Source organism: Leptosomus discolor, chromosome 1 (assembly GCF_034619465.1).
Source record: "Leptosomus discolor isolate bLepDis1 chromosome 1, bLepDis1.hap2, whole genome shotgun sequence".
Classification (NCBI taxonomy): domain Eukaryota; kingdom Metazoa; phylum Chordata; class Aves; order Leptosomiformes; family Leptosomidae; genus Leptosomus; species Leptosomus discolor.
Genome location: NC_141391.1, coordinates 169,783,779 through 169,796,236, shown reverse-complemented (window position 1 = coordinate 169,796,236; position 12,458 = coordinate 169,783,779).

Sequence of the window (12,458 nt, the reverse complement as noted above, 5' to 3'; positions counted from 1 at the left end):
GTACACTTGGTGCTGGGAGGGTAAAATGCTATTTCAAATTATTCATCTCACTCTTTTTGTGACTTTGAGTAATCAAATTTATAAACTGTTCTTCCCTTTCTCTGTCTCTGAAAACTGATGAATCTTTTTGTCTCTTCTGAGAAATCAGAACTAAGTTTTTATAAAAATTCTTCACAAAATAGTTCCCATTTTCAATGACTTCTGCTTTTCTTCCTTTGTAAAAGACATTTATGTTTATGCATACAAGTCACTACATAAAAATAAGATTCTTCAACAACTAAGGTGCTAGTAACTGATAACTCGTTCTTCACTTGGGACAGTGTCTCACAAGCAAGGATAACTGCAGTATTTCATGACTGTTTCTGTAGCCAGCCAATGTTCTTCTCCGATCTTTCATTTCTGTCTTGCTGACAGTTGAGTCACCAAATTACAGTTATCTCAAGAGGACCATGCTATTCTCACAGGATGATTTATGAGTGAAGGTTATGAGCAAAACTCCCCATGAGAGCCCATCCCTGTTTGCAGTCAGGTGGAGGAACCTGAGAGGACTAGGCATTCCTGGATATCTTCAACCTGCCAGCAGTACCTGAGGATGTCTCAGAGCAGCAAAGTTTGTACGGGTTTACTTAAACACCCTGGAGCAAATTCTTAGCTCATGTTAATTGTCATCTGTTCATCTCAGACAGAGCTAGGTCAATTTACAAGGTCTAGGTATCTTCCCCTTCTCTCTCTCTCCCCCTCCACATCTTATGCAGTGAGCTGTTAATAATGAACATGTAGCATATGTTCCTGGGCTTTATGGGACTTTTCTTGACAGTCATGAAACAGCATTCAGTTATGAGCAAGAGCAGAGAGTAGCAACAAGAGTAGAAGGTATTTGGAAGGATGCTACTGCAGAATTGCTGAAACAACTGTGAACATCGGGATTATTCCTATTACCATTTGAATTTGGTGACAATGGCAAAAAGGTGGCAGACACAGCCCTATAAAAAGCTTACAAGCTATTCACCTGCTTTTACTGAAATGAAACTCAAGATTAACTTACAGAAAACACAGTTTAATAAAATATAAAATCAGCAGGTGGCGACTCCCTCTGTTGAATCTCAAATTTTATTTGAGTTAGAGTAGGTTGTACAGGCTTCAACTTTTGGAGGGACTAGAAATAAATTAATAAATAGTAGTCTCAGCCTGAAAGAATTCTTCATGTAAAAGGTAATACAAGCCCTTAGTAGCAGAAATTTTCATGTGTCATATATAAATTATCCTACAATATCCATATTCTGCTCATAACCTGCCATTTACCACCTCATAGTGTATTCAGGACTTTGAAACTACATTCTCCATCTTTTATTGCTCCGTGTTTGCTTCAGGGGAGAGCAAGGGTGACACCCAGTGGTCTATTAAGTTATCTGTACATACGGACTAAGCCTTCAGTGAAGTCAGATCTCACTGAGGCCTTAGAGACATAAAATGATACCTATTAAAGCTTAGATCAAATTGAGACTGCATGATTTCCCACAAGGGTCCCAGATGCATCTTTTAATAAATCATTTCCATTTCTCCATACATTTTAACTCGGAATTATGAAGCAGAAAGTGTCAGAAAACAACAGGAGGCTAAAGGAATATTTTGAAAACCGGCTTTTGCTCCGATGAAACAGTAAGGTTCCTCCCCAAATTCAGCAGCTTCGCTAGGGCAGATGTTCAAGCCAGAACTGTCAATGATCAATGGTATCTGTGGATGTGCCTTTTATATTTGTAGTGCTTACACTCCCCAGCTTTGCAACAGAGAAACAATGAGAAAAACTCACTCTTTTCTTTCTTTTCTTCATTTTCTGGCTGGTTTGGAGTATTTGAATATCAGGGCAGATATTATGTAGTAGTACGAAGAGGGCAGTATTATTTCAGCTTAAATCACTTAGATTAATTATTCCAAACAATATATTATAGAAGGCTACTTTCTCAGTCATTCCATATTCACAGAACTGCCAGAACTATGGGCACTTTACTGGCCAGAGATATACAGTGAATATATTTATGAAACTCAGGGCAGCATGTATTCAACATCTAATTTTGGGAACAGAAGTAAGCGTGATGCTTCTCCTGATCTGCCTGACTTCCAGCCCTGTATACGCCTCAGGGATAGCCCACAGCGTCCCTAAGGCTGTTCAGGCATATATTACGGAACAGACAAATGCCATACTTGTGGGGTCCTGTATGCTCTGCAGGGCATCTTCCAGCCGTAGGTCAGGCTGTCTTTGGGAATGTGCTTGCTGTAGGTCCTGATGACCCACAGAAGACAGACTAGGTATCATACGGGGAGGTGGGTTCCTCAGTATCAAGTAATTTTCAAAAATAATACTCAGGCCTAAAATTTTGGGGTTACATGAGAGTCTGCCTTTTACTGAAATAAAAAAAAAGTCCCACCCAAACATTAGAACTACCAAAAGTACTCCTGTTACCTTCCCTTTGGGGCCAGGGGTGGGGAAAGGTGGCTTTTAAATCCCCAACTGGCTTTGAAAAATTCACAGAGATGCCACAATACAGATTTTTTTTTATTATTATTATTGGAGAAAATGCAAGAAAAAAAATGTTGAAGTATATCTGTTCATTCTAATATTTCCATTTATGTCCCCAGTTCTGTAATTTCAGGATAAGAATTCCTATGACAAGTGGATTGACTCCATCTCTCTTCAATGTACTTAGAGGTTAAATAATTCATAAAGATTTGACAGTTGATACATTCATTCATTAATAAACTGGATTGCATTCACTTTATCAAAATGTCTTTTCTGGTCATACCACATCACGACACAACTTCTGATGTCAGGGTTAACAAACGGCAATTTTAATAAGGCAAATTTAATAAAAATTGATTTTGCATGACCCTTCATGTACCACCTGACACTGGCAATGCCAAGATGACTATTGATTGACCATCATGATGCAGATCAACAAAATTACTTCTGTGTCCAAACTGCCTGGTGGTATCCCGAGCCCTGATTTGGGCATGTGGGACCCCAATAAAATGAGGAGGACTCAGAGAGTGAAGTAGCATCTTTTATTAGACCAAGATGATGCCGTCAGAAGTAGATGAGCCTCTGAACTCATGACCTCAGGCCAAACCCAGTGTAAAGACTGAGGCATCCCATGAACAGAAGCAGAAAATCCCATCACGGGCTGAGTGGGGATATGCCTGCATTATAGAAGTTCAGGTGTATTATTTGAGCTTCTTCTCTGCGAGAAGGTGTTACTTGAGGCTGTCAGGAGGTGCCAGTCTCAAGAATGATGATTTCAAGCACCAACCTTGATCTCTGCCGGTCACATAAAGCCAAGGGGGAGGAAGAAGTACACCTCCTTCTTTTGCACAGTGATTCACTGGTTAGCTTTCCTGCCCAGCAGGAGGGAGACCTGGGCTTTGTTTCTCTTTGACACCTGTGGAGGCCTGAAGGTCCATCTCAAATGCCCTAGGTAGATGCTCCAGTAAAAAGGATATTATGAGTTACAGAGGACAGACAAGGCTCCCGTCTCTGCTCTCACAAGTGTCTGAGTATTTTACATTCAGTGTTCACCAGAGCTTGTGCAGGAGTCAAGCCACCCCCATCCTTGTCCCCAGGCCATAGACTCATGCTTTCTCTGCCCTAATAATTACTTAATTATTGCCGCATGGAAAAGTTTCAACAGATGGTCTGGAGCTGAATAAATTCTATTCCTGCAGGCCAAGGATTCAACAAAATTTGGACCCCACACCCCAGTGAGCCCTCTAGCAGCTGAGCCTGTAGAGCTGGCATCAGGCCCTGAGCTTTTTACCAGATAATGTATTTTGTGAGTGTTTTCTGTGAGTGCCTATCAAGGGGCACCGGGATCTGGGCAGCAGCTGAGCAAGCATTTTTAGGATATAAGTTTTAGATCTACGTAGCAGTGAGGTACTTCATAGGCGCCTGTGTCCTTTATTGATCTAACTGGAAACAGCTAAGGCATGGGCATATTTATAGCTTAAATCCAATTGGCAACATTTAGGATAAGTCCTTTTTACCAATGAATAGGAAACACTTGCCTCATACCTGTTCCTATTATTAGTTTCCCCCACATTCCCCCTTGCCTTCCCCACAGTTTTGCCCCTAGTTGCTCACAACCTTGCTGCCCCTTCCCTGAGTCCTGGGTTTACAGCAATATTTTGCACTGTGGAATGATGCTGTCCACTAAGATAATTTTTCCTTTTTGTTTTCTTTTTTTTAACTTTAGTATCTGAACAAAGCAGGAAGTAAATTTTAAACCAACAGGCCACTATGATCAGCTGCTTTGACCAGTTGTATAAAACATGCTGAGGAACCTCACCCAATCCTTTCCACAAAAAGATGCATGGGCCAGAGATGGGCATCTCAAATACCACTGACAGGCCCTCAGCAGCAACATGGGAATACCTCAGGAGGATCTGGCAGAGCAAACAAAGTTGTGGTAGGGCAGCCCAAGCTGCCAGAATAATACCATGTGGCAGCTCAAACAGCAACATTTATTTCAAGACTGGCTTAAATATCACAGATATCCAAAAGCAATTTCAAGGGATGAAAATGAAATTTGTCTTACATGCAATGATAGTAACCATACTGAAAAAGACTGAGGGCCTGTTGTACATTTTAAATATGTTTAAATTGAGCTGTGATCTGGGGAAGAACAAGAGAGAAGGATTTGATACAAATTCTTGTTGGAAAAACCCATCAGCATATTCTGTCTCTGTTGGTGTCATCAAAGTTACACAAGATATGAGTGAAATCAACTCAGCATCATCTGGCAAGCACTGTGCAACAGCTAGGGACTGAATTTATATAATACACTCACGGGAAAAGCAGCTTATTTTTAGCTGACCATGTGTAGCAAACACACCCAGAGACGGAGACTGAAATACGACAAAATAGCATTATCCTGAAAAGAGAAATGCCGTAACTAAAATCAAACACGCACATACATAGTGAATAATGAGAAAAAAAAATCAGGATTGACTACACAGAGCAGGAAGTCTTGATGCGTTCAAAGTAAGAAAGAGCTAAAACCAAAATAATTCATTAAAATGAGCTTTGTATGCTGTGCTTGTATTTTCACAAATCATTAAAAAGGCACTTACAGTGGCTTCACACCACACTACCTTGAGATTTTCACCTCAAGTAGGATTATTCTTTGTTTCTGCTCCAATCCATTTTATTTCTGACTCCTTATACACCCTCTCAACACCCAGCCACGGATGAAGGACTGGGATACTGTGAAATGGGTTGCAAGCTCTGTGCTTCTGCTGACCAAGGACTATCCCATTTCGTGGCAACTTAGAAAGATGTAGCATGTGATTTTTCTCACTTCTTTGTTGAAAACAAAACCTTTCAGTCCATGACATGAAAATGCAGTGTTAATGTAAGTGTCCGCTCTGTCTCTGCAGCAGGTGTGTACATGGATCCCCCAGCATACTCTGCCAAAGCCCTTCTAAGAGCTGAAATACATGGGTGGAACGTTTGGCTCCATCAAAGAGACTTCTGCAAATGCCACTTCCATGAGGGGTGAGGAGAGTTACACCTGGCAGAGGACAAGCACTTTGCTGCAGTGGGCAGGAGAAGTAGCCCCAGGTTCTTTATCCCGACCTGTACTGCTTCACAAGCTGGTAGATGTTGCTCCACATTTCACCGCTTAATATAATTTGAAGTGCAATGTTTGGGGCAGGTCCATGGGCTGAAGCAAGGACAGCTATCAGCGCCTGCTTTGCCATGTGGGGTCTGGTCAGATGGTAGGGATGAGAGGCAGCCTGTGCCACCTCCTCCCTGGTCCCCCCGACCCTAGGCTCCCATAGAGAGCCACTGCTGACAAGGCCATCGGCCACAGCAGGGCAGGAGGGACAGCACAAGGCAAACACATCTGCACTGAAAGGTTTATCTCTACCAAAAAAGCCTCCTTCCACAGGAGGAAATTAATGAAGAAAAAAGAAATTAAGCTTCCAGGACCTGTTATCAGCTCAAACACTTGTGTTAGTAAGAATCTCAGTTTTGGTTGTTGTTGTTTCTGTGCAAAGCACCCTTTCCAAATAACCATGATCTAATGAAAGATAAACCATCCAGATGTGCTTGTATAATGAAATAAAACAAAAGAGACACTTTGGACTCAATAAACCCTCTAACAATAACAACCAACAGCAAAAAAAGTTGACAGAGGAACTTGAGAATCACTGAAAGTTTTCCAAAGGAAGAAATCAAATCCGGTAGGGTCAAGCTCGAAATATTTAAAGTCTACAGCAATCATCTGAAGTGTGCTTTTCATACTATAGATTTCACTGGCACATCCTGCTTAGAGCTACCTGTATAATTAATGCATGCATTAATTAGCTAGAGATACATAGGCAGTGATATATATATATATGAATTTTATGTAAACTGTCTATAGCGTACAGCTTGACTCTTGTGTCTTTGATCTGCTGATAATTTCCAAGTGTGTGGATTTCAGTGGGCCAAATAATTTTTATCTCTGTTGGGAGTACTTTTGGCAAGTCTTCCATCAGTAGGAAATGAGCTGGAAAATGCTGGTGAAACTTCAAAGCAACAGCTTAAGGTGATGTTTCATTTCATGAATTTCAGACTGTCTCTGCTGTTTAACAACATACTGAGTTCTTTCTCTCTAATACACTTTTAAAAACTGTGAATAAGATAAATTTATGAAAATTATACGTGAGATAACTGAAAAAACCTGTCACTGTGGAATACAGGGCATTTGCCAAATTATAAAGATATTAAGGGAAGTATTAAAGATTCAAATGCTGTCTCTTACTAGTGTATTCATTTGTACAAACAAATGGACTTCAAATACTTTCACAGCTCAGAGTCATATTTGCTAGGGTGGGATGTGCATTGTTCATTCATTTGACTGATTTTTGCTTTAATTTTTCTTCCCATTTTATTATAAATATCCGTTCTTCTCCATCCCACATCCTATGACAGCGAATTTCTGAGCTCTAGTAATGCCCTCAAGTACATCTCACATGGCTACAACAAATTAGGGATGTGAAGCCTGCTGTAATTCACACTAGGAAGGGGGGCAATCCAGCTAAAAATACAAAGGGCACAAAAGCAATCTCTTCCAGGACTTAAATTCTAAGGTAAGGCAAGACACAAGTAGATGTAATCAGAGAGAGAATGAAAAGGAGTCTCCGTAGTAATCTTTTCAAAGATATCATAAAAGGTCACCTGGACTCAGAGGTGAATGAAGTGTGAAGAGCATTTAACTGAGTCTTCCCTTGGAGCAACTGATCCAGCTATTAATTGTCCAGTCATTAACTGGGGCTGTGCACATGCCAAGCCAGGTCAGGATATATTTCACTTTTTGAACATTATTTGCAATTGCATTTCTGTCACTTTTAGTGTAATCATTATTTTTAAAACAGTCTCCTTCCTTCTTAGAAGTGTCACTTCACAGCAAAAATGCTACTGAAAGTCACAGAAAAGACGACTGCATTTACATAATTATTGTTCCAACTCTTGGCTAAACACCTACAAAGCAACACAACAGGGTCTGAACTAATTGGTCGCCATAATGCATATTCCTATCCCAGGAGAAAGAAGAAACTAAAAAAGCTTTAGAAGTGTCCAGTTAAAAAAAGGAACTATATCAATATGAACGGTTTCTGCGTTTGTTCACTTGATGATGGTAAGCTTGAAGGAAAAACAAGGAGATGATGCAGCTCTGGGAGACCATTTGTTTTTTCAGAGCGCTGGAAGAGCGTGGGATCTATTGACCTGGAACAGCAGCACAACGAAAAACAAGTCCAATGACAGCGCCCCCGGCAGCAGCTAAAAGCTGATGTTTCGGGGAAGGGGGAGGCCAGGAGCCAGCGCACACCAGCAAGCTTGCCAGAGCAGCTAGCACCACCGGCAACAGGGATGGATTTGGGCTTCATCTCAGATGTTACCTTGCTGTACAGCTGCTTCTGCTGTATAGTACAGCACGAATTCTCTAACCTGCACCAGGCTGTGTGCCCTGCTTCTGCCTAAAGCCATCTGCAGACTGAGGAAGGATATGCCCAGGGATCTGATTACCTCCTCCTCAGTTCATAAAAGGATGCATCAAAGCAATGAGGAAGCAGGGATAGAGGCAAGGCAGGTTAACGGTTCTCTGGCTAAAAGAAGCGTTGTCAAGAAAGAAAGGGAGGAGATAAATCAGACCCCCAAGGCAGAATCTGCTTCTGCACCCTCCAAGAGAAAGACAATAGAGTGGGTACCCCACAGATACTACATTTGTAGGTATCTTGTGTAACAGAAAAAAATTCTCCAAATCACTCAAAACAGGAACAGGTGCAAATGTTATTCCTCAGGTCTAAAGGACCATTACAGATGGCAGCAGCACCAAGGAAGCAAAGGACTCCAGACATCACTGGATGGAGAAATGGGCCTGGAATATGACCTCAAAGCTGCAGCTGGGGCCAGTCAGTAACCCAGACTCATTAACTTGGGCAAGAACTGACACTAAGGGCAGGTTACTCAGCCCCTGGACATGAGCCGTGGCTGGAAAACTATTGTATCAGTCCCCATTTTTACATTGTTCCACTACTGTGATTGCACTGTAAATGCTATCGAACTAATTCCCAGTCCTCACTGCAGAGTACATTACCGTACTCTCACAGACGGGGAGAATACAAAGCTGACCAGATCGGCTGGTGTAGCCAGATCTGTTGGCTGGGTATCCGGGGCTGGGATTGAAGGTGGGTCTTTGGATTTCCTTAGGGAATGCACCCTCCCCATCAAAGGGCTGCTTTTCAGAAGTGGTTCAGATGTAGCAAAGAGCAGATGAAATAGCTTCTATTTCTAGTACAAAACTGAACGCTCCCACAAGATCAATGTCTTCTTTTGCGAAATGCTTATCAGTATCACTTCCACCGTTTGAGGCTGCATATAGGTAGGGACATCCTGCAAGACAATGCTAAAAATGAGTCCAGTCTGGTCAGAACAAAATTCAAATACTAATCCCGTCCTAAACCTGCATTAACAACTGTAGAAAAGACACCCTGTATTCCCTTTCTTCTTCTAAGGCCTAGGATGCTGCCATTAACAATGTTTCATGGCAAGCTGCAGTGGCTCAGGACTAGGACTGGGAGCCATTGCCTTGTCATTTCACCAGGGACTCCATTAGAAGAACTGCTTTCACTCCACTGACACTTTAAAGGCAAACCATCGTAGATGTGTACAACAATTGCTGTAATTAAGGGTAGTCCAGGTTTACTCATCCCTTATTGCTCAACCAGGAACCCCAAATATCTGAATTTGTCCTTAGAAGCTTGAAACAATGCATATTTGCCTGTGAAAATAGTTGCTATGCCTCCATTGCAAAAATAAAACAATCACAGAGTGTCACATTAGTTTAAAAATTATATGACACATTAATGCCTCTCTGAACTTGAAGTCCTTTTAAAAGTGGCTTGGAGAAAAAAGAAAATCAGCTTCCAGAGTGCTTTACTGGCACATTAAGTTATGCGTTCCAAGTCCTGGAGGTGAAACGTTTTTAGCATTTATGGGAGCTTTGGGCTTCCAGTCCCTGTGCTGAGCCGGCTATTAATACATGACAGAAAGCATCTGTGAAGGACTGCTCGCAGGGTTCAGGCCTCAAAGCATCCAGAAAGCCTGTGCATAATCCTTCACTCACATGGCTGATTGACCGCACCACACATAAGTCAATGTGATGTAAACGCTCTGATGTGACAGGTCCAAAATATAATGTACTCTACAAATGATTTGATCTTAATTAGAAGAACAAGGGTCTTTTACATGACAATTTTCTTTTAGAAAAAGGCACAGGGCATTGAGAGATATTAATGTCAGCATCAGTCATCATAAAACACAGAGACAAGATCTATTTTAAGGCTTGTGGATATGAAGTACACAATAAAATAGGATTATGCTGCTGCTAATGGGAAAATGATTGCCATTCTAACTTCCCACTAAACCAGACTGGGGCGTCATTATGAACACAGTAGCTCTTTACAGAGAGAATAACAGCCCTGTCTTCTGTGGCAAAAACCCTGGCCCACTTCTTTGAAGCCCAGGCTTCTGTTAGTCTCCATGTGAGTGCACAGGCAAGTACATTGGTGCAGGGCTGGGGCCAAGCCGCTGGCCCAAAGTCAGGCAGTAGCAGACCTTTCTGAATCATACAGCCTTCATCACACGAATGTTGCTACCCTGCACTGTTGGGTGTTTTTGCTGAAGAACTGGATCAAAGCTGTCTAGCTGGAAAAAGATTTCATTCACTTCAGTCAGTATGGAAATATGACTGGTTTAAACTTGAATTTTGAGGACAGCATATTTTCACCACTTTGGTCTTCCTTGAGTAATACAAATACTCTTTTTTACCTGTTGTGGCACTGGTGCCTGCCATCTAGCAGCTTTTCCCTGTTGGTGCAGTTTCTGCAATTAAGATGTCAAGCTGATAAGCAGGGAAATTATCTAAGTGGTGTCTATGGGAATTCTGACTGTATGAAAAAAAAAAAAAGGAAAGAAAAATGGTGTTATGATAATACCTGGCAGAAGTGAAGAAAAGTAGAAAACCGTGTCTCCCTTTGCCAGCTTGTCTCAGAGCACTGCATGGGAGAAAAGGCTGCGCTCTCTGGTGCTTTGCCCAAGGAAAGCTTCAGGAAGGTCTGGGGCGCAGCCTTCTGTGAAGTGGCTCATCACACTCTTGCTGTAGGGATGCATCTCTTGATGAGAAAAGCAAGGATGCACCTTGCTTTTCTTAGGCAGGTGCTTGCTTTGAGTGCTGGCGTGGGTTTTCCTCTGTAGGAGAGCTCTGCGTTTAGGGAGCTGCGACTGCAAGACTGAGCCACTGGAAGACTTATCTCGCTCACCTCCCTGAAGTCATGGCATGGAAACACAGATGTGACACCCCTTGATCTGGAGAATGATTTTCCCAAAGACAGTCATTCCTTGCATTTTGTGGGTGCTGACCGTGATTTTCCCAAATGTAGGTAACTCAGCTGCATAACTGGGGGTTGGGGGGGGGGGCAAATTCACGCACACTCTTCCCTGAAAACAAGCAGCTAGTGTGCACAGCCATCTCATGCTCAGTTAAGTACACTCCACACACTGCAGCGCCAATGGAGGGGGATGGGGATGCAATCCCCTTAGCTCACCTAGAAAATCTGTGCCTGTTCTCATGTACGGGAAACACAAAGTCTGAAACACAAGGCAGTACATCTGCAAACAGACCACAATAGCAATTTCCTTTACTGGCTAGATTAACAATTGTGGAGGACGGACATTCATATCCCAGGACCTGTTGAGGATTCATAAGAGAATAGTGGTCAATTTTATCATGTTTGGGCTGAATCCTCTAATGTGTAGTCATTTTAACTCACTGGATATGGAAGGAGCCCTTGATTTGACTCCTTGCCTCCCCAAAAACACATCACGTTGTGTTATTTTCAACAATTCTAGTTCACCTTAATGCTCAAGCAGAGCCCTTAGGTTGGGGATTGACAGAAACTGCACTAAAAAAAACACTGATACAATTAAAAATCTACTGGAAATAAAACAGGAAAAAACTTGTAATTTGGACTCTGGAGTGATCAGAGTGAAAACTGGGGCACTGCCACCCATGTGTTCAGTACGGCCTCTGTGTGAGCCAGAGGCCATGGCATTCGCAGAGAAAAATGCACGTCAATTCCAAACAGCACGTTAGATCACTTTAATGTGCACAGCTATACATCGCAATGGGCTGCAACTTGTCCTGGTGGCAATCCACGAGTCCAGGGGTGTTTGGGTATTTTAGTCTTGCAAATGCATTTTTCTCCAAATGGGTTGCTCAGCAGTAATGATTATTCAGAGAAAAGTGGCAGACAGGGTCAGGCAGCAGCAGAATGGAAAGTGAAAACTTGAAAGATGCTAGATGAATATTTATGCAGAGCAATCTTCACTCTCGCATTATGGTGCATAATGGGATCAGCAAAGCTAACGGAATTCACGCTGCGTGAACTTCCTCTGTGAGAACTTAGTTTAATCTGCACATAAGACTGACAACCCGTGAACACAGAGAAAACGTTCAATGGCATGTAAAAACTTCATTGAAATAATGTTTCTGACTATATCAATGTTCTGGCAATGACAGAATAAACAACATTTTTTTTCTGGGCAGATTTTAAATCCACAGGCCACTTTTTTGAAATGGCATCCAAACATTGTCGCAGTAGACTTTGTTCTTTTGTTTCGCTGCCGATTTGGTATGTCCTACTGGCAACTGGAAAGCATCCATGGGGATCGAGCAATGAGGACAAGGATTTCAGAACAGCCTGACACTGACCATCACTTGAGGGCTGGCGACGGTGAGGAGCAGCTGGGCAAATTTCTGCTCCGATATGGCAAGATTTGTCAGAAAATAATTTTCATTGCAAAACGAATGACTGTTAGCTGACTTTGGAGTCTGTCTTATTTTACAAGGGTTTCTTCT